General features: G+C 41.5%; 1 long non-coding RNA gene across 1 annotated transcript; it reads left to right on the forward strand.

The window, feature by feature from the left end:
• Positions 1-545: 545 nt before the first annotated feature.
• On the forward strand, positions 546-17286 carry LOC309552011. Its single transcript, XR_014225122.1, has 3 exons — positions 546-642; positions 10791-10859; positions 17274-17286. It is a non-coding gene; the product is annotated as an uncharacterized lncRNA (long non-coding RNA).
• Positions 17287-26310: the final 9024 nt, after the last annotated feature.

The raw sequence follows: 26310 nt of genomic DNA on the forward strand, positions 1-26310 counted from the left end.
CATTTGAAGTTGTGCACTTCCCAGATCATTAAACAGCTGAATAGGTCTGACTTCCAGCAGCTGTGTCTGGGAGCCTTCCTCTAAATACAGCACATTGTCCAACACATAGGAGGAGATCGCAGGGCTGTGCATTAGCACCCCCCTATTATCACCACTTCCAAAGCAAAAGATGTTAGGACAAAAAAAGAAATAAAATAGCTCCCTTAGCAATGGCACACTAGATCCTGAAGGAGCGAAAATGTTGGGTTTATTTACAGATACTCCTATTTCATGTGACAGGATTAAACGGTGTCATCGCCTACAGCAATGAGTTGTTACACGCAGTGACATCCCCCTGGTGACCTTGTGCAGTGTAAACATGAGGCATCATGGGAAATGTAGTATACAGCACTTCCTCTTTACAATCTCTTCCTGATGTGTGTCCCATAACAAGGAAGGGAGTGCTGTCTGTATGGTGCAGAGAAGTTTTATCAGGATAACCCAAGTATATACAGCAGGTAAGTGTATTGTTCTGTGCCTGAAATACAGATAACATATGTGTGCAAAGCTCTCATGGTTGCTGTTCTCTCTGATTCTTCCAGCAGGTATCGTAGTCTCTTTCGAGTACGTGTGAGCTGAAATTGGCAGGATTCGCTAACAGAGGTAGGTAATACGCTGAAAATAAATACAATAGTGTTTATACAACACAAAAATGTGTCCAGCATGTGTGGGCGTTGGGGGTGTAATGTCTGTAAAATGTAACGTCAGGACTCGTTCACGCTTGTGCCTCCCGGGGGCTCACTAGAAAAATGCAGCTCTATGCCAAGGCACAGAGAACAAACCATTATTTCCCATGTGCCCTGTTCACACTTGAACGTAGCCTTGAGTTGTGATGCCATGCGACAATCTGCAACATGTCTGCGTTTTTGCAATCTGCAGTTTGCCCACAAAGTCACTTCCCCCGGTGTTTTACGTTGTGTTACATAGAAATGAATTGAATGTCACAATGTAGCGTTTTAATAAAGTTTAAAAAAAAAAGTGAACTCTTCAGTGCCGACCGAATAACACAGATATGCGGGAGCAAGGCTGCTCTGCTGAGATGCTGGCGACTCGGCTGTGCTGTGATTGTACACAGCAGATGCCGATCAGCAGGCACCCACCGATCGTCTATGCGTTACATAGAAATGAATGAAATGTCACACTGTAGCGTTTCAATAAAGTTTAAAAAAAAGTGAACTCTTCCGTGCTGACCGAATAACATAGATATGTGGGAGCAAGGCTGCTCTGCTAAGCCGCCGGCGACCCGGCTGTGCTGTGATTGCACACAGCAGATGCCGATCAGCGGGCACCCACCGATCATCGGGAACACACACACAGGAGAGAGTCCTGCCTATGTAAGCAAGGCAGAGCTCTGTCCTTTCAGCTGAGAAGTAATGGATTTTCTTTCCCCGCAAAGCAGGGAATGAAATAGATTACTTCTAGTAAAAGCCCCACACACAGTACACCAAAACACTGGCTAAGCACACATTTAACCCTTTAAACGCCCCTGATGTTAGCCCCTTCCCAGCCAGAGTCATAAGTACAGTGACAGTGCATAGTTATTTAGCACTGATCGCTGTCTTAGTGTCACTGGTTTCCAAAAATTGTCAGAATGTCCACTGCAATATCACAGTCCCGCTATAAGTTGCTGATCGCCGCCATTACTAGTAAAAAAAAAATTATAAATAAATAAAAGTATCCCATAGTTTGAACCCTATTACTAAACCAATCAATATTTTTTTTTTTACCAAAAACATAGCAGAATACATATTGGCCTAAATTTTATAAAGAAACTAGATTTTTTATTTTATTGGATATGTGGTTTTTGTTTATAGCACAAAACGTCAAAAACAAAGAGGTGATCAAACACCACCAAAGAAAACTCTATTTGTGGCAAAAAAAAAAACAGAAATTGTATTTGGGTACAGTGTTGCATGACTGCGCAATTGTCAGTTAAAGTAACGCAGTGCCGTTTCGCAAAAAATGGCCTGGTCATGAAGAGGGGTAAATCTTCTAGAGGTCAATTGGTCAAATGAGCAGACACCCCTGACTAGAACCAACGCTTTCTGCACAGTAAAACACAGCATTTTACCATACAGGAAGTATGAATCCGCCATTGGGAATTGTTTACAACAGATGAAGTTGGTGCGTTTTTAAACGTAGTATGAATGCAGTGCAAATCCATATGGAACTAGAATGAATGTATTTCAATGGGCCTAGATTACACCACTGTGATGCTTTCATGTGCATTTTAACAAAGTACAGCATGCTGTATCCTTCCATACTGAAAAGGCACATAAAATCATGCAAACGCATGTGAAAGCAAACAGACGCATGTATATGTAACCTAGTAAGGTCTCGTTCACACTGGCCGTTAAGGTGGTAAAACCCCACAGCTGAGCCACACTTTTACAGCCTCCCCATCCGCTACCCCCTTTAGCCGCACAGTCAGTGGCCAGTGGTGTACACATGCCGTGGCCCCACAATGGTTTACTTTAAGGCAAAGCTAGTAATGAGCCCTAGAAGAGAGAAAATAAAAAAATATTCCAAAAAATGCACTGCAAATGCTCTAAAAATGCATTGCATGTAAACACACCTGCAGAAGTGCGCCGTGAGCATCAGGATTGTGGTGTAAGGGCTGGATCACATCAGCGGCTGGTGTGTGGTGCGATCCAGCTGAGCTCCACAGATCACACTGTTTTTTTGGGGAGTTTTGTTAACAAATTTTTATTGAGGTCACACAAACATCTCATGAAATTCAATTGCTTGCCGCACAGTGTGAGACAGTGGAGATTGCCTTGCACTGCGCTGTGCTGAAAAATAGTACTGCATGCATGCAGTACATTTTATTCAGCAAATCGTGCCCATACATCAGCGCAGCGCAGTAGACCCCAGATCTCTCCATAAAGAGGACCTGTCACTGTCCATGCTATCACAAGGGATGCTGTAATTTTTTTTTTTAAGAACCCCCCCCATGCTTACATACATATGCAAACGTCCCACACACATATGGAAATGGCGATCGCACCACTCGTGAGGTATCGCTATGAACGTTAGAGTGAGAGCAAAAACTCTTCCTCCGGACCTCCTGTGTAATCCTAAATTGGTAGCCTGTAAAGGTTTTTAAAAGGTTGCCTATGAAGATTTTTGGGTACCATAGTTTGGTGCAGTTCCAGGGGTATACACCATTTTAAAGCATGACCTAGTTGGTATCTATTTACTCCAAGTAACCTCTTTTTTTATATTTTGCCCAAAAAAAAAAAAAAACTGAGTATTCCATTATGTTTTTGTACATTAAATTCATGAAAAAAAATTTGCGCGTTTAAAAAAAAAATAAAAAACCACTGCGCAAATATCGTGTGACATACAAATATGCAACACCCACCATTTTATTCTCCAGGGCCCGTGCTTAAAAATAAATAAATACAAAATATATAATGGTTCGGGGTTCTACATAGTTTTGTAGCAAAAAAAATGTTTTTTTTACATCTAGGATGTCAGAATTAGCCTGGACCGGAGGTTACATTTTATAGGATTGAAAATTAACATTTCTATATTTCATATAATTTAATAAAAATTTTCATTATAAAAGCAAACCTAGACCAAAAACTTGGTAGTTTTCAGATGGAATGGAAAAGGGTTTACCTTTGGTGAGATTTATTCTTTGTTCTGGTGGCCACAGTCACCAGGACTGAAACTGAGGGAATATACAAAATTTTAAGTTGTCACCAGAATAAGAAGCAAGGAGGCATTTTTTTTTTTTTTTTTTTTTAGTGGAAACACTTGTAGTGTCTAAGAGAGGATTTCCCTTACATTGAAGATATTTCCTCTCACATCCCATGTTTATAGGAACTCCCATGTTTATAGGAACAGGAATCTCCCCAGTAAGTCCTAGACCACAAAAAAACCCAGGAATTTAAACCATTCTCTATGCTGTCCATAACTTAAAGTGGAGCACCCTCCGCTCCCACTTCTGGGTAAGATTGGCGCTCTACGACAATTCCAGCCCCGCCTCCTCCCCGCTGCCTTCTGGAATACAAAGCGGTCACAGAAGATGACAGGACCATTCAGAAAGTTCAGCACAACTCGCGCATGCGCAGTAAGAAACAGGCTATGAAGCCGCAAGGCTTCAACTCCTCCTGTTTCTCTTACTACAGATACCAGTGCCTGCACCTGAATGAAGAATCGGCTTGGGGTGCCAACATCGCCGGACCCCGGGACAGGTAAGTGTCCTTGGATTTCAAAGTTAGCAGCTACAGTATTTTGTAGCTGCTGACTTTTATTTTTTTTTTCTGATGGAACCTGGAGCGCCTGCTAAAATAAGGGTTTCCCTGTAGACACACTTTAACCACTTGCCGACTGCTTACAGTATATTTACTGCGGCAGTAAGCCCCTCGCAGGCAGAGTGACCTAGTACTACGTCGCTAGCCTGTGAGGCTCTGGGGAGCGAGCGCGCACCGCTGGAGGCGCGCTCCAGCGCGGTCACGGACCCCCCCCGCGCGTGTGACCGGCGGACCCGATGTCCGCCGGTCACTCGGCGATCGTCGGTGGAGAGGGAGAAAGGCAGGCGGCTGATGTAAACAAGCCGCCTGTCATTCTCCCCTATGTATAAACAGTGATCATACGGTTCTACTATGTAGGACCCTTGATCACAGTTCCTACACCTCAAGCCACAGCCAATCACAGTTAGAATCACGCCCTAGGGACACACACCACCCCTCCCTCTCAAAAAAAGTTAAGTTTCACTGCCAGTGTAATTTTACAGTAACAGTGCATATTTATAGCACTGATTACTGTAGAAATGTCACTGATAACCCCAAAAGTGTCAAAAATGTCAGTCAAGGGTCCGATCTGTCCGCCGCAATGTCGCAGTACCGCAAAAAAAAACGCAGATCGCCACCATTAGGCGTTAAAAAAAAACAACAAAAATGACAAAAATCTTTCCCTTTGTTAGTAAACGTGATAACTTTTGCGCAAACCAATCAAAATACACTTTTTGCGATTTTTTTTTTTTTTTTTTTACCAAACATATGTAGCATAAAACAAATTGGCCGAAAATGTTAAATTTTGATTTTTACATTTTTTTTTTTTTTTTTTTTTTGGGGAATTTCATATAAAAAAAATGTGAAAAATATTGTTATTTTTGCAAAATTGTCGCTATTTTTTTGTTTATAGCGCATGATCAAAAAATCGCACAGGTGATCAAATACCACCAAAAGAAAGCTCTGTTTGTGGGAAAAAAAAGGACGTCAAATTCGTTTAGGTAAAGCATCGCACGACCGCGCAATTGTCCGTTAAAGTCACTCAGTGCCGAATCGCAAAATAGGCCCTGGTCAGGAAGGGGGTAAAATCTTCTGGGGCTTAAGTGGTTAACCACTTGCCGACCGCAACACACACACACACACACACACACACACACACACACACACACACACACACACACACACACACACACACACACACACACACACACACACACACACACACACACACACACACACACACACACACACACACACACACACACACACACACACACACACACACACACACACACACACACACACACACACACACACACACACACACACACACACACACACACACACACACACACACACACACACACACACACACACACACACACACACACACACACACACACACACACACACACACACACACACACACACACACACACACACACACACACACACACACACACACACACACACACACACACACACACACACACACACACACACACACACACACACACACACACACACACACACACACACACACACACACACACACACACACACACACACACACACACACACACACACACACACACACACACACACACACACACACACACACACACACACACACACACACACACACACACACACACACGTCATTTGCTTGGGAGGAGCTAGGGGTGAGCGAGGTTCACAAGTCCAACCCCCATACAGTTAGAATCACTCCCCTAGGGGCACATTTAACCCCTTGATCACCTATGTTAACCCCTTCCCTGCCAGTGTCATTATTACAGTAACAGTGCATATTTATAGCACTGATTACTATAGTAATGTCACTGGTACCCCCAAAAGTGTCAAAAATGTCAGTCAGAGGTCTGATCTGTCCGCCACAATGTCGCAGTCCCACAAAAAAATCGCAGATTGCCGCCATTGCTAGTAAAATAAAATAAAACATTAAAAATTACATTAATCTTTCCTGTAGTTAGTAGATGCGATAACTTTTGCGCAAGCCAATCAAAATACGCTTATTGCTATTTTTTTTTTTTTTCTTTTGAGAATGTCATATAGCAGAATTGGAAAAAAAAAAAAACATTTTTCACAAATTGTCACTCTTTTTTTTTTATTTATAGCACAAAAAATAAAAATCGCACATGTGATCAAATAACACCAAAAGGCTCTATTTGTGGGAAAAAAGGGACGTCCATTTTATTTGGGTACCGCGCAATTGTCCGTTAAAGTAACGCAGTGCCGAATCGCAAAATAGGGCCTGGTCATTAAGGGGCCAAGTCCTTCCGGTCTTAAAGTGGTTAAGCTTTAAGACAGTCCCATGTTTGCCAGGAGAGAGGGCAAAGAATAACATGTGATATCTGAATACAAACTTGCATTTACAAAGAGAACATCACAGAAAACTGTCATACAGCCATCAAAACAAAAAAAATACAATGTGGAAAAAATACTATACAATGTGGTCAACAAAAAAATAATAAAACTCAAAACAATGATCTTATTCATTATTTCTCTGTGCCAGAGACACGCAACGTTCATAATGCACTCTAGCTGCTCACAAGAAGTGCTCTTCCAACAGGACTTCCTCAGAAGGAAGCCCTGTTGGAACGTACGCATACGGGTAGAGCCTATGACGTCTCCACGCTGTTTGACACCTGTCACTGGCAATCTCTGTGGAGGGGAGCATTCATCTGGGAACTTATACAGGTGCATCTCATAAAATTAGAATATCATCAAAAAGTTAATTAATTTCAGTAATTAATTTCAAAAAGTACAGTTCTATTCAAAATTATTCAACCCCCACTGAAATTGATTGTTTTGGCCAGTTTGACATTGATTTTGATCATTCAGTCATCCTGCTTACAATTAAATCAAAGAGGCACGTGTAGGTCAGACAAATATAACATAACATTTATAATGAAATAACCACAAATGTCTTTTCTGTGCTCACATCATTATCAGTTTTATTCAACCCCCAAGTGACATTCAATCTTAGTACTTAGTACAACATCCTTTTACAGTTATAGCAGCTTTTAAACGTGAAGCATAGCTTGACACAAGTGTCTTGCAACGATCTATGGGTATCTTCGCCCATTCGTCATGGGCAAAAGCCTCCAGTTCAGTTACATTCTTAGGCTTGTGCACTGCAACTGCTTTCTTTAAGTCCCACCAGAGGTTCTCAATCGGATTTAAGTCTGGTGACTGTGATGGCCACTCCAAAATGTTCCAGCCTTTAATCTGCAACCATGCTCTAGTGGACTTGGAGGTATGCTTGGGATCATTGTCCTGTTGAAAGGTCCAACGTCTCCCAAGCCTCAGGTTTGTGACGGACTGCATCACATTGTCATCCAATATCTCCTGGCACTGAAGAGAATTCATGGTACCTTGCACACGCTGAAGCTTCCCTGTACCTGCAGAAGCAAGACAGCCCCAAAGCATGATTGACCCCCCCGCCATGCTTCACAGTAGACAAGGTGATCTTTTCTTCATAGGCCTTGTTCTTCCACCTCCAAACATAGCGTTGATCCATTGGCCCAAACAGTTCTAAATTTGTTTCATCAGTCCACAGAACACTTCTGTGGTTTGTCCACATGACTTTTGGCATACTGCAGTCGACTCTTCTTATTCTTTGGAGACAGCAAGGGGGTGCACCTGGGAGTTCTGGCATGGAGGCCTTCATTACGCAGTGTGCGCCGTATTGTCTGAGCAGAAACTTCAGTACCCACATCTGACAAATCTTTTCTCAGTTCCTCAGCAGTCACAAGGGGACTTTTCTCCACTCTACGCTTCAGGTAGCGCACAGCAGTTGAAGTCAGCATCTTCTTTCTGCCACGACCAGGTAGCGTTTCAACAGTGCCCTTTGCCTTGAATTTGCAAATGATGCTTCCTATGGTGTCTCTTGGTATGTTTAACATCTTTGCAATCTTCTTATAGCCATTGCCCTTCCTGTGAAGAGTAATCACCTCTTGGTAGTCTTTAAGGGGTTGAATAATTGTGTCAATGAAGAATCCACAAAAGAAACATTTACTACTGTATTACAAAACCAATTGATGTCATTTTAGTTGCATATGGTTCTTTAAGAAGTCCTTGTAGGATTTCATTCTGAATACAATTACAAATGTACACTAAATTCCCTAAACCCTTTACAGCATTGGGGGGGTTGAATAATTTTGAATACAACTGTAAAACTCAAAATTTTATATAGATGCGTTACATGCAAAGTGATATATTTCAACCATTTCATTCCTTTAATTTTGATGATTATGGCTTACAGCTAGTAAAAACCCCAAATTCAGTACATATCTCAGAAAATTAGAATTTTACATATGACGAATAAAAAAAAAAAATAAATAAATAAAATAAAAAAGGATTTTTTAATACAGAAATGTTGGCTTACTGAAGAGTATGTCCATGTACAATATAGTATGTACTCAATATTTAGTCGGGGCTCCTTTTCCATAAACTACTGCATCAATGGGGCGTGGCATGGAGGCATTCGGCCTGTGGCACTGCTGAGTTGTTATGGAAGCCCAGGTTGCTTTCATAGCGGCCTTTAGCTCATCTGCATTGTTGGGTCTATTTTCTTTCATATTCCTCTTGACAATACCCCACAGATTCTCTATGGGGTTTAGGTCAGGCGAGTTTGCTGTCCAATTAAGCACAGTGATACCATGATCATTAAACCAGGTATTGGCACTTTTGGCAGTGTGCGCAGGTGCCAAGTCCTGATGGTAAATTAAATCAGCATCTCCATAATGCTGGTGAGCAAAGGGAAGCATGAAGTGCTCTAGAATTACCTTGTAAAGGGCTGCGCTGACTGTGGACTTGATAAAACACAGTGGACCAACACCAGCAGGTGACATGGCTCTCCAAATCATCACTGACTGTGGAAACTTCACACTGGACCTCATGCAACTTGGGTTTTTTGTCTCTCCACTCTTCTTTCAGACTCTGGGACCTGGATTTCCAAATGAAGTGCATTTTTCAGTCTGTGATGATCACTGTGTTTTATCAAGTCCAAAGTCAGCGCAATTCTAAGCAGGAAATTCTAAAGCACTTCATGCTTATTTCTGCTGACCAGCTTTATGGAGATGCTGATTTTATTTTCCAGCACCTGCCCACACTGCTAAAAGTACCAATACCTGGTTTAATGATCATGGTATTACTGTGCTTGATTGGCCAGCAAACTTGCCTGACTTAAACCCCATAGAGAATCTGTGGGGTATTGTCAAGAGGAAGATGAGACACCAGACCCAACAATGCAGATGAGCCTAGGGCCATTCTCAAAGCTACCTGGGCTTCCATAACACCTCAGCAGTACCTTAGGCTGATTGCCTCCATGCCACACTGTATTGATGCATTAATTCATGCAAAAGGAGCCTCGACCAAGTACTGAGTGCATACTACACTGTACATGAGCATACTTTACAGTAAGCCAACATTTCTGTATTAAAAATCTTTTTCCTTTTTTTTTTTTTTTTTTATTGGTCTTGTGTAATCGAATTTTCTGAGATACAGAATTTTGAGTTTTCACTAGCTGCAAGCCATAATCCTCAAAATTAAAATAAATATATGCTTGAAATATATCACTCTGTGTGTAACACATCTATATAAGTTTCACTTTTTGAATTGAATTACTGAAATTAACTTTTGATAATGTTCTAATTTTATGAGATGTACCTGCACTGGTTCTGTTTGCTGTCTGCTTTGAGGTTTTTATCACACTGAATGTTTTACGTTCTTGTAAATGTTGTAGACTGTGCTCTAAGTGGCTGTAATAAATACTAGCAGTGAGCACTATTGTATGGTTTTGCTCCCTTTCATGAGCAGCTTACCACTGGGAGTATATTGAGATTAACCCTTTACTACCATGTTTGTTACTACTTTTGAACATGGCTGCGGAGGCTCTAAGCTCTTTATACATCATTTGATATTAGACCTCCTATAAATTAAGATGTCTATGCTATAGCTGCTGACTTTTAGGCTCCTTTTACACTATGGCTTTTCGCAATGCGAACGGAATTGCCCGCGATTCCGATTTACCACAAATCGTGGGACACTTTGCGATCCCCAATCATAAGGATATCCCACGATTTGCGACAATGCAGAATCGCGGCGATTCCGCCGGTGATCTGGAACATCATAGTGTGAATGGAGCCTTTTAAACAGATACTCGCCTGTCCCAGGATCAAGCAATGTGCTCACCAGAGCCGTTCTTTCCACAGGTCTTCAGTTTTTTTTAAAGTGAGCAGTTTTACGATCACTTGTCTCTGGCACAGAAAAAGTTTAATCAGAATATCACTGTGTGGGTTGTCATTAAATTTATATACAATGTGGGAATTAGGTTTGTGTTTGGTTTGTTTTTTAGGACTGCACTGTATATTTTAGTAACCTTATTTATTTTTGATTAATGTAACCGGTCTTTGAATTTAGGTGTGTTGCACAACAGGTTGTCTTTTATCTTTTTTTATTTTTTATCTGGTTTACCTAGGTTGAAAAAAGTATTTGAAAACAAGCAGAAGGCTTACAAGTATATCACTGAACACTAGGATACTAGTAAGTAACATGCATGTATGACTACTGAAAAGGAAAATGCGATTTGGATTCTTGCATGGCAATAGTGCTGCAACAGAAACAGGAGAAAGGTTTGCAAACTAAGTTGGGGTCAAGATGGGGTGTCCACAACTTTGAGGTAAATAAATTTGGGCTTCTGGGATGCTTGGGGAGGGGAATAAAAGTTAATCTAGGCATAGTTGTGCCTACTTTTATTTCTGGGGGTAAGTATTTTTTATGTATTTTTTTTTTTTTTTTTTTAAGTGAGAAATTTATTGATTTCCTCCCAAGATCCTGCAGTAAAAAGTGAAAGATTAAATCTGGTATTGGTGGTCAACACCTACACTTTGTTCGCCTTGTTTATAAATGAACCCCCAAAGTGTAGTTTCTTGTTTTTTTCTTTCTCTTAACCCTAGTGGGATGCTTCCTTGCATGGATTGCTTATCTCAATAAAGCAGTAGTAGAGTATTAGGCATTGGTTATGCAGAAAGTTCAGGTGACCCTCACACCCAGCCTTGTGTCTCGGCTTTACCTGTCCCTCCTGGGTACCAATGACCTCCATGGTTGGTGTCAGGATGGAGAGAAATGGAAAATTGTCAAAACATGCATTTTTTGATCTTTTCTGTGTAGTGTGAACACGGATCAGAGCACATCTAGGTACAGGGCTACAAACTCCGGCAAGTTTGTACAGAAAAAAGAGATCCACTGAGCTCAACCCAGTCTCCAAACCTTAAAGGGATATTAAACCCTCAGTTTTAAGCACTTTCAACGGCTTCTTTATCTTTTAATTATTGCCTGTTTTCCAGTTTAAGTGGGTGCCATGTCCACTGCCCCAGGTTTTGTTTCACAGCAGCTCCTTTTTCTTGCATCATGGACTAGCGTTGTGTCCCCCTACAATGTGTGCATCAATGGAAAAACACAGCCTCGTAGCCTAGGATGGCAGGACACTCCCCTGCTTCAGCCTTCTACTACCTCTTCCTTCAATCTGACAGGCTGGAGATTGCACTGTTAACTCTTTCCTGTGAAGGCTGGAAGTTCAGGGAAGCAACACTGAGAGCCCTGGAGCCAGCAGGATTGGGATGAATATTTCCATAAAGTTTAACTCCCTTTTGATCTTTGTACACATTGCAAGGATTTTAACAAACTTCTTTAGATTCCTACTTTTTTCTTTTCCTAAAGAAAAAGTTCTTTCCAGAGGGATTCCTGAACGGGAGGGTCTGATTTCATTCTAACCAACTAAGCATATCTTCATGTTCAAGTGAGGAAAGCTCAGTGTTTGCTTCTCTTTAGTAAGCATGCCTTAGGGAGTATCTCACCAAGAATCTCTATTACAGGGGTTACTAACATTTTACATAAGTTCAGCCTTCTGAGAAAATCAGTAGGATGATTACCCCAGCAGGGAAGGCCATTTCTAGGAATTTTCAATGCACTAAAGGTATACAGAACACATCCAGGTTGTTGAATTGCATTTAAATTATTAGCTTTAGAAAATTACAGCGAGCTCAGATTGAAATGGAAAGTTAAGGTGTTCCTAAACCCACAACAGTAAAATCAGTCTGTATACGCAGTAAAGCATGCTTGTTATACTTACAGTGGAACCAAGGGGTTAATCCTCTGCATTATGTAAAAAGGCTGTTTGATCCTGTCCTCTCTGAGTCTCCCCTTATTCCACTGACCCAAAATCATTTGCTGATAACAAAGTCTTTGGAGTTACTCTGCTTACACTCAGTTTGTGTGTATTGTTAGAGTTTTTTTTTTTTTTTCCTGGGAGGGTGCATGTGATCAGCACAGGGCCAATCAGCACTGTCCAACAGAAAGGCAGGGTTTCTGCAGACTCATAGGACAGTCAGAGGAGAATGAAAACTCTTCCTACAAGCTTTAACCAGTGCTCCGCTTAACACTGATATAAGTCACAAGACTGCTCTAATTGCTGATGAAAAAAGGTATTTAGCAGTTTATATTTTACTAAAAATAATTGCATTTCCATGTCCTGTATACTGTGGGAGACCAGATATAGTGAATGCAGGCTCCTGTGTTTAGTAACACTTTAAGTTATTTATAACATATTAGTACAAAATTATTATAGGCTACAGTATATTATCTTTTTAAAGGAAGCAGAGTTTTCCTTTAACCACTTGCAGACCGCCTCATGCGCATATATGGTGTTGGGGCAGCCGCTCTGCACAAGATTACGTACATGTAGGTGATCCTGCATTTTTTGAGTATGGAGCACGCGCGTGCCGCCCAATCTGTGTTGAATTTGGTACAGCACAAGTTGGTCAGCAGGTCCCAACCAATGATTTATGGCCAGTACCTACTGATCGGCTTAGCGAATCACCGTACAGAGCCCTGTGTTCACTAAAAACACAGGACTCTGTGCACGAAACCGCAATGTGGCTGGCTGTTTGTTTGTTTTTTTCCCTGCAAAGACAAATCGATTAGTAAAAGCAGCACATAATGCACACATTACACATTGTTGGGTACATAGTTAACCCCCTTTCCCAATCAATGCCATTAGTACAATGACAGTCAGTGGCGGCCGGTGCATAGGGGGCGCCAGGGCGCCGCCCCCCCTGAAAAAAGGAAGAAAAAAAAAAAAAGATAAAAAAAAAAAAAAAAGATTGCAAAACGAGCAATAAAGTTTGAAAAAAAAAAAAATTGCGTTCGCCGCCGCCAGCCGATGTGGAGGGGGTGGGGGGGTGGGGTTACCACCCAGAAGAGGCGCCGATTGGCTGCCTTCTGGGGGGCGTGGGGGGCGTAACCTGGGCGCAAGGCAGATTCCTTGGAAACCCCCACTTCGTGGATTCCTGGCTGTGATTGGTCCAGCCTCCAGCCTGGACCAATCACAGCATCCAGGACATCCAACGCTGACCCCGCTGACGTCACTCGCAGCAGTGGACCGGACCGCGGGCGATGGAGTCGGGTGGACACCGGACGGGAGTGACGGCGGCACCGGAGAGGAGACCAGACCACCGGAGGTCATCTGCTGGAAGAAGACATCACCACCGGTGAGTCCTCGTGGTCCTCCTGTCCTGTCAGTCCTCCATGACCATCCATCCAGCTTTTCCACCGCCATCCCCCTCTGCTCTGCCTCATCCCATGAGTCATGGGATGAGGCAGAGCAGAGGGGGATGGCGGTGGAAAGGCTGGATGGATGGTCATCATGGGCCATGACCATCCATCCATCCATCCATCCAGCCTTTCCACCGCCATCCCCCTCTGCTCTGCCTCATCCCATGACCATCCCTCCCACCGCCATCCCTTTGCCTGATCCCATCTCTCCCACTGCCATACCTCTGCAGGGGGCATGTACGCTGGTCACTACATTGAAAGGGGTCATGCACACTGGTCACTACATTGAAAGGGGGCATGTACGCTGGTCACTACATTGAAAGGGGGCATGTATACTGGTCACTGCATTGAAAGGGGGCATGTACGCTGGTCACTGCATTGAAAGGGGGCATGTACGCTGGTCACTGCATTGAAAGGGGGCATGTATACTGGTCACTGCATTGAAAGGGGGCATGTACGCTGGTCACTGCATTGAAAGGGGGCATGTACGCTGGTCACTGCATTGAAAGGGGGCATGTACGCTGGTCACTGCATTGAAAGGGGGCATGTACGCTGGTCACTGCATTGAAAGGGGGCATGTACGCTGGTCACTGCATTGAAAGGGGGCATGTACGCTGGTCACTACATTGAAAGGGGGCATGTACGCTGGTCACTGCATTGAAAGGGGGCATGTACGCTGGTCACTGCATTGAAAGGGGGCATGTACGCTGGTCACTGCATTGAAAGGGGGCATGTACGCTGGTCACTACATTGAAAGGGGGCATGTACGCTGGTCACTACATTGAAAGGGGGCATGTACGCTGGTCACTGCATTGAAAGGGGGCATGTACTGTGTGGTCTGTGCTAGGGGGTCTGTACTGTGGGGTTTGTACAAGGGGCCTGTACTGTGGGGTTTGTGCCACTCTGTCAGTGTATCCCATAATAGGGCCCCTGCTCCCTATTATGGGATATACTAGTACTGATGGAGCCCTTAATATGTGATATATTGGGAGAATTGGTTCACGCAAGCAAAATACAGGGGACAAAATGGGTGGGGTCTATAAGGGGTGTGGCTTCTGAGAAATGGGAGGGGCCAAAATAGAAGGGCGGGGTCTTGCGCCCCCCCATCTTAAAACTTCACCAGCCGCCACTGATGACAGTGTACAGTATTAGCACTGATCACTGTATTAGTGTTACTGATGGTGTCAGATTGGCCACCATCATCACAGTCCCACTATAAGTCGCTTATCACCGCCATTGCTAGTATATAAAAATGAATAAAATAAAAAAGTCGTCATATAATCTCATCATTTGTAGATTCTTCAACTTCCATGCAAACTAATTAATATACATTTATTGGGATTTTTTTTTATTATTGGATATGTTTAATAGTAGAATGTAAAAAAAATATATATTTTTTTTTTTCTCAAATGTTAGTTCTTTTTTGTTTATATAATAAAACATTTTAGGAAAATCCAGTGGTGATCAAGCGCCACCAAAAGAAAGCTCTGTTTGTAAAAATTACATACATTTCATTTGTATATAGAGGGGGGAAGCTGCGCTAAGTGACACAAACATATATCAAGAGTCCAAAAAGTCCCAATGTTTGTTAAAAAATTGTTGTTTGATTCAGAAAGTCCAATAAAGTATATATTCAACCGAATATCCACCCGTGCAAGAAAATGAATAAATTTACTGCTTACCAGAAGTAGCAGTAAAATATGCCTTGAATAGGGATTGACCGAGCCAGATGAAAATCTACGAAGGATTCCTCCACAGCGATGGCCGTCCCAGGATCACGATATATTATGTGTGTGGATGAAAAACAAATAAAACATAGCGCGATACTGTATAATATTCAGGTGAGTCACTCCCGAATGTGCCAAAGGAAGAAAGGAAGGTGCTAGTACAACCCACCACCAACACAGGCTGCTTACCAGATGTTGATATAAATAAACAAATACACAGCAGTTCAAAGGATGATAGAAGCTATGAATGCACCACCACCTTACGTGTTGTAATTACCAGATAGTTGTTAAATGAAGGCAGATCAATATATAGCTCAAAGAAGGCCTTATGGATAAGCCACCACCTGGATCTAAATGCAATTACCAGATAATAGAAACAGATGTGCATAAAGAGTAACTTCCAATGAGCTGAGGACCCGCTGGGAAGCTTCACCGAAACAATCTGCTTACCAGAGATAAGCCAAATGAATGCCAAATCTTAGTTCCAGATGTCCCCGGGGAATATCCAATCTCCCATACACTAGCGGTCCCTGGTGGTGTAGAGGCCGACCCACAGAAATGGCTCCAACAATCATATAAAAGCAATGATGGAGATACCCATAGTGTAAACTGGTTTTATTTAAAATAGACAATAAAGTATTGCACTTACATAGAATGCTTAAAAACTGCGCTGAATCGGAGCTGCCGGCCGGTCAGTTCCAAACACCCGCCTGAGCGTCTCAACGAGGTGACGTCAGCACGCCGCGACCGACGTACGTTTCATCAAAGGATGACGTTCTCAAGGTACGGGCGGTGCGCTGACGCCACCTCTTATATAATACATAGAAGCAATTAGAAGGACGGATCCTCCCTGTGGGGTCGAGGGATTGAAGCCGCTGCCGCCATTTTAACTAAGGTCAAAGGAGCGGATCCAAGACCTGACATATTTTGATCTTAAATATGGGTTTAATCAACATCGATCACAATTTCTTAAAAACCGATTCCACTACTGAGTGTGTCTAAATCAATAAATGGAAAAGGATATTAAACAGCAAATATCCATACAATGTAGTAATGGTCATGATAAACCTACTACTGGCAGGTAACACCCCTAGATCCCACAGAGAGTCACCATATAGACACTTGGTAAATAACAACTCTAAAGTACCTTCATTTACAGCAGGTGAATAACAACTCTAAAGTACATTCATTTATAGCTATACATCATATACAAACTTAAGTAATAAGTTTGGCATACCTTTGACAGGCTACATTCTTATATCTCGTAGGGACCAATAATGTGATAAATTGAACAAAAATCCCCAAGTACAGTATGAATCCGAGAATACAGTAATGATAGCCAGAAATTAAGGATAAGGAGGCACCCTAATTCCAATATTAATGCCATTATATGATCAACAAATGAACTCAAATCATACCACATGTACTGAGTGCAATTCATGGCTCCAAAAATATTAAATATATAAAAAATATATTTTTTATTTTTTATATATTCAATATTTTGGAAAGGGTTGGAAAGTCAAAGTACAACGTTCAGCTGAAGGACCATTAACTAAATCTATGTTTGACTTCATTTCATACACTAGTGTACCAATTATAGTTCATTTTTTTTTTTTTTTTTTTATATAGAAAGAATTGAATTCATCAAATGGCTCTCCATGGAAGGATCAACCTAATCTTGTCTGTTTGTATATCTCTGTTTTTTGTGCTTCCTGGGGTAGAAGCAACCGATGAAGGAAATGTAATAGCAGTCCTGCTTGGTCTAGTACTTACAGGCATTTGTTTTTGTGCATGTTTGGGGTACTATGCCAGAAGCAGAGATGGGCGGCCCTAACTTTTATTTATTCTATTTATTTGCACTTTTTGCATTTTTCCATCTCCTGATATTACCTGGGAAGGGATGTATTTTTATTAGCATTTTTGGAATGTAATATTAATGGCCAGTTTAATTATCTACTCTGTTAAAAAAGATGAATTGATTTGTACAGTGTTTGATGTATACTTTAATACCAAATAACATTAAAATTTGAGACTTGATCCAATTAAATTTTGTTTTGTTGAAAATGTTTTTTTTTTTTTTTTTCATTTCTGTACCAATTAACCCTCAATCAACCCTTCTGCTATAATGATTATAATAGGCTAACCTGTCCACTGCTAGTACATGCAATATCTTCATCTCTTGTACGAGTGAACATTTGTCTGTAAGACAGAAAGCTAAAATATAGCTGTTCAGCTTTTCCAAGGCAACAAAAAAAGCAAGGTGAAGGTCCTGGTGTGTTGCTCCTATGCTGAGCCCAGCAGGGAATAGAGTGTATTATATTACTACACAAAAACGTTTGAAGTTAGGAATACTGTTTTACTTCATAGAAGAAAATCGTTAAACAGGGTTAGTCTGTCTGTAGTGTCAGAAACTGCAGCTACTTGCTACTCAGCATGGGGGAGACACTTGGGAGGGAGGCTTGTCCTAAAATGTCTACTTAACGACTAGACACATTTTTCAGTTTTCATTCCTATGATAGTTTGGCTGACAATTACTTTATTAGGCAACGCTGTACCCAAATTATTTTTATATCATTTTTTTCTGAGTGGTGTGGTTTTTTTTTTTTTTTTTTTACTAAAGAAAAAAAAAAACCTGTTTCTCTTATTTGGATCACCCCCAAAATTACACCTTTTTTTTGCCACAATTTTTGAAAATGAGGAAACCTGCTGGTATTGAAGGGATCTTGTCAATGGTGCACTAGATACAGCACATTAGGTCACAGAGGGATTGGGAGTGTGAAGGTGTTAACTAATTTACGACCACCCCGCCATAGATATGCTGTGGTACAGGGTAGCCGCTCTGTGCCAAATCACGTACCTAGAACTTGATCTAACACTTCTGGGTCTGGGGCACGCCCATGAGCCTCCGGCAATCCGCAATCTGCTCCCGCTGTGATCAGACACAGTGGGGGGTCCAGTGGCCAGTACCATGGATTCTGTCCACCGGCACTGGCCGATTGTTCAGCACAGAGGCAGATCGCCGTTCTGCCTATGTAAACAAGGCAGGTCGCCGTTCTGTCAGTAGGGAAGGCATGGATCCTGTATTCCTGTAAAGCAGGGACTAGGATCCATGCCTTCCCAAAGTAAAAGCACCTCCCACACGGTAACCAAACGTAAGCTAGGCACACAGTTAACCCTTTGATTGTCCTGATGTTAATCTCTTCCCAGCCAGTGTCGTCAGTACAGTGACAGTGCACATTTTTTAGCACTGATTACTGTATTAGTGTCACAGGTTCCCAAAAAGTGTTAATGTCCGATTTGTTCACCACAATATCGCAGTCCCACTGTAAGTCATTGATTGCCGCCATTTACTAGTAAAAAAAAGTCCCATCGTTTGTAGAAGCTATAACTTTTGTACAAACCAAACGCTTATTGGTATTTTTTATTTTTTTTACAAAAATTATGTAGCAGAATACATATTGGCCTAAATTGCTAAAGACATTAGATTTTTACATTCTTTTTTTTATAGGGTTTTATAGCAGAAAGTAAAGGGAAAAAAAAAAAAAAATATATATATATATATATATATATATATATATATATATATATATATATATATATATATATATATATATATATTATTTTAATTGTCAGTCTTTTTTTGTTTAGAGCGCAAAAAAAAAAAAAAACTTCAGAGGTAATCAAATATCAACAAAAGTAAGGTCTACATGTGAGGAGGAAAAAAATTATTTGGGTACAGCGCTGCATGACAAAAGATGGCCTGGTCATGAATGGGGGGGGGGGTTAATCTTCCTGAGCTGAAGTGGTACAGGCCACATATAGTAGGGGGATAGAGCAAGGGGTTACTGTGCAGAATAAGAGAGGTGAAGGTTAATATACAGGTCCCAGTCACACATAGGATGGGGCTTAGATGTGTAAGGGTAGGGGGTGGGTAAAAGGGTTAACAAAACAATCTTGCAGTATGTGAAATTGAATGCATGATCAGCAGTGGCTGCTGATCATTCATTTCCCATTCCTAGATTACTAGTATTTGCTTTACCTCTTGTGCTGTAAGAGAGAGGGAATAACAATTTAAACAGTATGTGAGTGCTGTGATTGGTTATAAGAGAGTTCACATGCTACAGAGCCACTCAGCCACTGTTCACTGGTCAGTTCATGGCCATTGACAAAAGCCACAGCAGTCCAAGGGCTGTTCTACAGCGGCATTTATAAAAACAGTGGGTAATTTTTTTTTTTTTTCTATGAATCCACTGCAGTAGAAAAGGAGTTAAAATTAACTTGTGTCCAGACGGCATGCAAAGGTGTTTAAAGATTCTGAACATACAGTAAAAAAAATGTTAAAGTACATCCTTATTCACCTCAGGTGTTGTGGAGTAAATAATCTTCAAATTTCACAACAGGGGCACTGAACTCTTTAGCTTTTTAAATGACTTTCCAATGGAAGAGAAACATGGCCAGACCATGCCGCAATTCACATGTCATTGTCCCATCGCCCTGTTTCCCATACTACATTTCTGTGGCGATGTAAAAATTCTATCCTATCAGATCCAGAGTCCCTTAAATTTCTGAAAGCCCAGCTGGAAGAATTTTTTTCTATCAATAATACTCCGGATATAGATCCGGCCATGCTGTGGATTACACATAAGGCCTTTGCGAGGGGACTCCTCATTCAGTTGGGGGTTAAGCTGAAGAGGAGATTCAATCGCAAAATGGAAGATCTTATTCGCGATATCCAAGTTTTGGATACTGCGAATAAAAAGTCCCCTTCTCCATCCAATGCTTCTAGACTGGGTTCCCTCCGTACTGACCTTAGAAGACTTTTGTTGGAACGTCACGAAAACATGCTAGCACATCTCCATATGCAGTATTACTCTGCACATAATAAAGCAGGTAAATTTTTGTCATCTAGGATTAAGACGAAGAGAGTTAAAACGAGGATTGAAGGCATTGTGCATCCACATACGGGTAACAAACATTTACATCCACAAGAAATAGCGGATGCATTCGCTGATTACTACAGCACTTTATATAGTCTTAAGTTGGACAAAGACACCCCTCAACCAACAGACGCATCCATTCGCGATTTCCTACATAACCTTAATTTTCCGACCTTGACGACTGATACACTAACACAACTAAATAGACCATTCACTATTAAAGAACTGATGGATACACTTGCAACTATGCCTTTAAACAAGTCTCCAGGCCCTGATGGATTCACAAATGAATATCTCAGGTCCATGCAAGAGCAACTTGCACCCCATCTTTTGAACCTTTTTTCAAACACGGTTAAGTTGGGTACATTACCCACTGAAATGTTACAGGCTAATATCGTTACAATCCCCAAAGTGGGTAAATCTTCTACTGATCCCGCTAGCTACAGGCCGATATCTCTCCTGAACAATGATATTAAGTTATACGCTAAACTTATAGCTAATAGGATCGCATTAATTTTGCCTACCTTGATAAAGGAGGACCAGATGGGGTTCGTCAAGGGGAGACAGGCCCCTGACGCCACAAGGCGAGTCATCAATCTGCTCCATCAGGCCGAGCGCACTAAAACGCCTTCTCTGCTCTTATCTATAGATGCAGAGAAGGCGTTTGATCGCGTCCATTGGGGGTATATGAGTGCAGTATTGGAAAAGTTTGGTTTCACTGGACCGATTTTTTTTGTCTATTATGAGTTTATACACCTCCCCAACCGCTAGAGTGCTCTCCGCGGGCACCCTATCTAAAACGTTTCCAATACTAAATGGCACGCGCCAGGGTTGTCCACTCTCCCCCCTGATATTTAATCTATTGATCGAACCCTTGGCGGAAACGTTAAGACAAAACTCTAGGGTTTCCGGCTTTAAATCTCAGCACTTACAACATACCATCACGCTTTTTGCTGATGATATAATTTTGAGTTTGACGAACCCCACCGCGTCCCTACCTGCTGTCCATGATATTTTGCAAACATTTAGCAATATTTCCTACTATAAGGTTAACTTTGATAAATCAGTCATCTTAAACATGGGAATACAGGGCCACGCACTTACTCAACTTAAGCAAAAGCTACCCTACACATGGACCCCCCAAGGTCTGCAATATCTGGGTATAGTTTTGACGTTTCCGACCTCAGGGCTACAGACATTCAATATGCGATTATTGTTAACTTCTATTTCCAATGACACTAATAAATTAAAGAAGACAGAATTATCTTGGGCTGGAAGAATAGCTGCATTTAAAATGACGTGCCTCCCTAAGATTCTATACATCTTTCGCGCTCTTCCGATTCACATTCCTAAACACTATATTAATTCACTCAACAAACTCCTGCGCACCTTTATTTGGCAGGGGAAACGAGCAAGATGCGCATATTTACATATGATACGACATAAATCAGTTGGTGGGTTGGGACTACCAAGCCTTGAGGACTATTACCATGCATCCCGTTTGGCTCCTCTACAGTATTGGTTTACCCATAGAACCCATAAAGTATCTCTCCCGTGGCTTCCGATAGAAGCCGCACTATCTAATTCACAAGATCTATATACATTACTTTTGGCAGACATGTGGAAACCTATAACAATTCAGACCCTCCCGCTAACAATAAGAGCTTCTTTACAGTCTTGGCGTTACCTAACCGCCCAATTACAGTTACAACCACAGCAAAATAATATATCAGTCCCCATACCCCTATCAACAATGAGCATTTTGCTTCCTTGTGTTCACATTAATAAATTGGTGGCAGCAGGTATTGACACAGTCATGCAATTGTATCAACATATCATTATTAAATCTTTTGCAGCTCTCCAACGAGAATATTCGCTCACCCACCAGGCTGTCTTTGCTTATATTAGCATAGTGAGCTTCATATCTAAACACCCACTCCCTAAACTTGAAATTCCTCAACCACTTTGGAAATATCTTACAGATCCAAATTCCAAGCTTAAAGGGATATCGCTATTTTATAATCAATTACAGCAGAAACTTACCCTTTTTAAATCATCTTATATGATGAAATGGGAAAGAGACCTCGGTTCGTCCTTCTCCAAGGAGCAATGGAGATGGGCGATACGCATGTCTTATAAAGCAACACAATGTGTTACACATTGGGAACAATTTCAGAAAATAATCACTAGATGGTATCTGACCCCCTACCGCCTGTCCACAATATACCCTAAATATGATTCATTGTGTTGGCGTAAGTGTGACCAAACTGGCACAATTTTTCATATATTCTGGTCCTGTAAAGGCCTCATTAGTTTTTGGAGGAAAATCTTTGAAATACTTTCTGAAGTTTCGGGTATATTGATCAAACCCGAACCTGCAATAGCGCTACTATTTTTGGGTATTGAAAATATACCATTTGATATCAGAACGGTGTTCATACATATACTGATAGCAGCCAAAACGGTTATTGCTAGATGTTGGAAACAACCTATAGCCCCTTCCCATATAGACGTAATAAGTTTAGTTAACCAACACTTTTCTTTGGAAAAGGCATATGCCTATTCTGTGTTCCGTAGCAACAAATTCCATAGTGCTTGGCTCCTATGGCAACAAAGCCCCTACTTTCATAGTGTCTAATGGAATACTAACGCCAGTTTATGGCGTGACTCAAGGCATGATGGTATTTCCCTAGGTATTCCCTAGGTACTTCCTGGGTACTTCCTAGGTATTTGCCAGGTATTCTCCTAGGTCTTGAATGTATATGGTACTGAATTTTTACGTTTCTTGTTCTTCCCAGATATAATGTCATAATGTAGTGTAATCTACTAACATATTTATATGTTTCTTTTTTTTTTCTCATTATATATATTTTTTTTTCTTTTTTTCTAAATTTATTATGTTTGGTATATGTTTGTCCTCCTTTTGTGAAAATCAAATAAAAATTAATTGAAGTTAGAAGAGAAACATGGCCATCCTTAATTTACAGAAAGTGTTTCTAAGTGGCTGGACACCAACTGAGACCAAAGCATTTAGAGAAGTCCGTTATGGCTTGTTTTTAATTTTCTTCCTGCCTGTTAAGAATATATTGATACTTTGATGTCCATAGTCTGGGCATAGGAGCTCCTAAACTTTTTAGGCATTGAATAAACTTTATAGGACTTGCATCCAATGTTGGCTACACACATAGTTTTTAATGCCATTTATCCAAGAGCACAGCTATAGGATTTTGTGCATAGTTGACGAAGCACATGTGTGACCCTATTGTATTAGATTCAGCTAATCCAGAGACTTTACCAAAACATATATTGACAAAAGTATTAGGACACCTGCCTTTTACATGCACATGATCTTTAATGGCATCCCAGTCTTAGTCCATAGGGTACAATATTGAGTTGGCCCACCCTTACCCTTTGCAGCTATAACAGCTTCAGCTCTTCTGGGAAGGCTGTCCACAAGGTTTAGGAGGGTATCTATGGGAATAATTGACCATTCTTCCAGAAACGCATTTGTGAGGTTAGGCACTGATGTTGGAGAGAAGGTCTGGCTCTTTTTAATTAACTTTAATTCTTCCCAAAGGCGTTCTATGGGGTTCCTCCACCTGAAACTCACTTATCCATGTCTTTATGGACCCTGCTTGGTATACTAGTGCGCAGTCATGTTGGAACAGAAAGGGACCATCCCCAAACTGTTCCCACAAAGTTGGGAGCATGAAATTGTCCAAAATGTCTTGGTATGCTGACGCCTTAAGAGTTCCCTTCACTGAAACTAAGGGGCCAAGCCCAACCCCTGAAAAATAACCCCACACCTTAATCCCCCCTCCACCAAATGATTTGGACCAGTGCACAAAGCAAGGTCCATAAAGACATCATTAAGTGAGTTTGGGGTCCTGATCTCAACCCGATAGAACACATATGGTATGAATTAGGGTAGAGACTGCAAGCCAGTCCTTCTCATTCAACATCAGTGCCTGACCTTACAAACGCGCTCCTGGAAGAATAGTCAAACATTCCAATAGACACACTCCTAAACCTTGTGGACAGCCTTCCCAGAAAAGTTCAAACAGTTATAGCTGCAAAGGGTGGGCCAACTCAATTTTGAACCCTACAGACTAAGACTGGGATGCCATTAAAGTTCATGTGCATGTAAAGGCAAGGCAGGTGTCCCATTACTTTTGGCAATATAGTGTACATGTCTGATTCCCGTTGAATTGTTTTGTCTTACCAGTAATGATCCTTACATTTCAATGATTTTTAAATATATCAGAAATGTGTTGGGGCTGATTACAATCCCACAATTCTTTAAAATATTTTAAAACGTTCCTAACCTCTAAAAGCTTTTTTTTGCAGCAATCTAATAATATATGTTCCATTTTTTTTTCTCTCTCAAATTGGCTCTAGTAAATCCCATTATACTAGCGTCTAAATAAGGTAAGATTTTTTTTTTTTGAACAGTCATTCCTTTTTTTCCATACTGACCTAATTATTTTACAGCCACGCAGTCTACTTGGAACACTGTAACGAGCCTCATACTTTTCTACCAAAAACACTGTCAGCTGTAGTTCAAAATTAAACCCAGTTACAGAAAATAGACAGCAGCAAAATGTTAGAAAATGACATAACTGTTAAAAGCTTGCTATTTATTTTGCACTCACATAAGTGTGGTCATGATATCCTACAAGTGTTTCCTACTGACTGGAATATACAACACAACCAATAGCTCTTCTAAACTGAGGTTCTAACTGTCAAGCTCAATTTTATCGTGGGCCGCATCAGCATTATGGTCGCGCTCAAAGGGCCATTTTTTATCTGTAAGATTAGATGTCCAGAGCACCCCCCCCCCCTCATACATCAGAAGTCAAGAGTTCCCCACCCTCTCTTACATCACAGTGCACCCCCCTCACCATGTGTTGCAGCAAGGAAGCGGCCGGAGGCGGCGCTGGGAAGTAGAAAGGGCAGGGTCTTAAAGGAGGACCAGAGGACAGCTGGAGTCAGGTTCTGGAGTCTGCTGAATGCTGAGACGAGGGGGTGATGCAGCTGCACAGATAGTTGCAGGATCTGTAGGAGTAGTTCTGACGATCTCTCTGCTGCCGAGACGGTGGGTGACAGAGACAAACTTCTCTGCAGCTGCACGAAGAAACGCAGGATCTGGCGGATGAGTTCTGTCCTCCCCTCTGCTGCTGAATGCTGAGACAAGGTGGGGGCAGTGACGAGGGGGGTGTTGCATCTGCAGGAGAGGTGTGAGGGCCACACGCAATGGCCTGGGGGGCCAGATTTGGCCAGTGGGCCTTGTGTTTGACACGGGTTCTAACCTGAGGCTGCATACAAAGGTTTACTGAGCTTGGGAATGCTGCCAACAACCTGACCCTCTTTAATTGAATCGATCAAGGAGGTATTGGAAAACAGTCATCTGTCTTTGGGGACCTGCATGAACAGAAAATATGTGGAGTTTTTTAATTTTATTTTCTTTGATGTTGTTCTATTCATATCATTTTCTGAACAATGGAAAATTTCCAAGCTGGGTTAAGAGTTCCAGGCATGCTAATTGTAGCACTGGTACCTCTAAGGGTGAATTCCCACTAGAACGGACAGCTGTCGGAACGCTTTTTCTCTCTTGCAGCTGTCTGTTCTGACTGCAGTGGGGGGGGGGGGGGGCAGTGTGGTGTATGATTCAACACATCACACAGCCCCCCCCCCTTTTTTTTTGTACAAACTTTATTTGAAGTGTACAAAAAT

Source organism: Pelophylax lessonae (assembly GCF_965119305.1).
Source record: "Pelophylax lessonae genome assembly, chromosome: 4".
Taxonomy (NCBI): domain Eukaryota; kingdom Metazoa; phylum Chordata; class Amphibia; order Anura; family Ranidae; genus Pelophylax; species Pelophylax lessonae.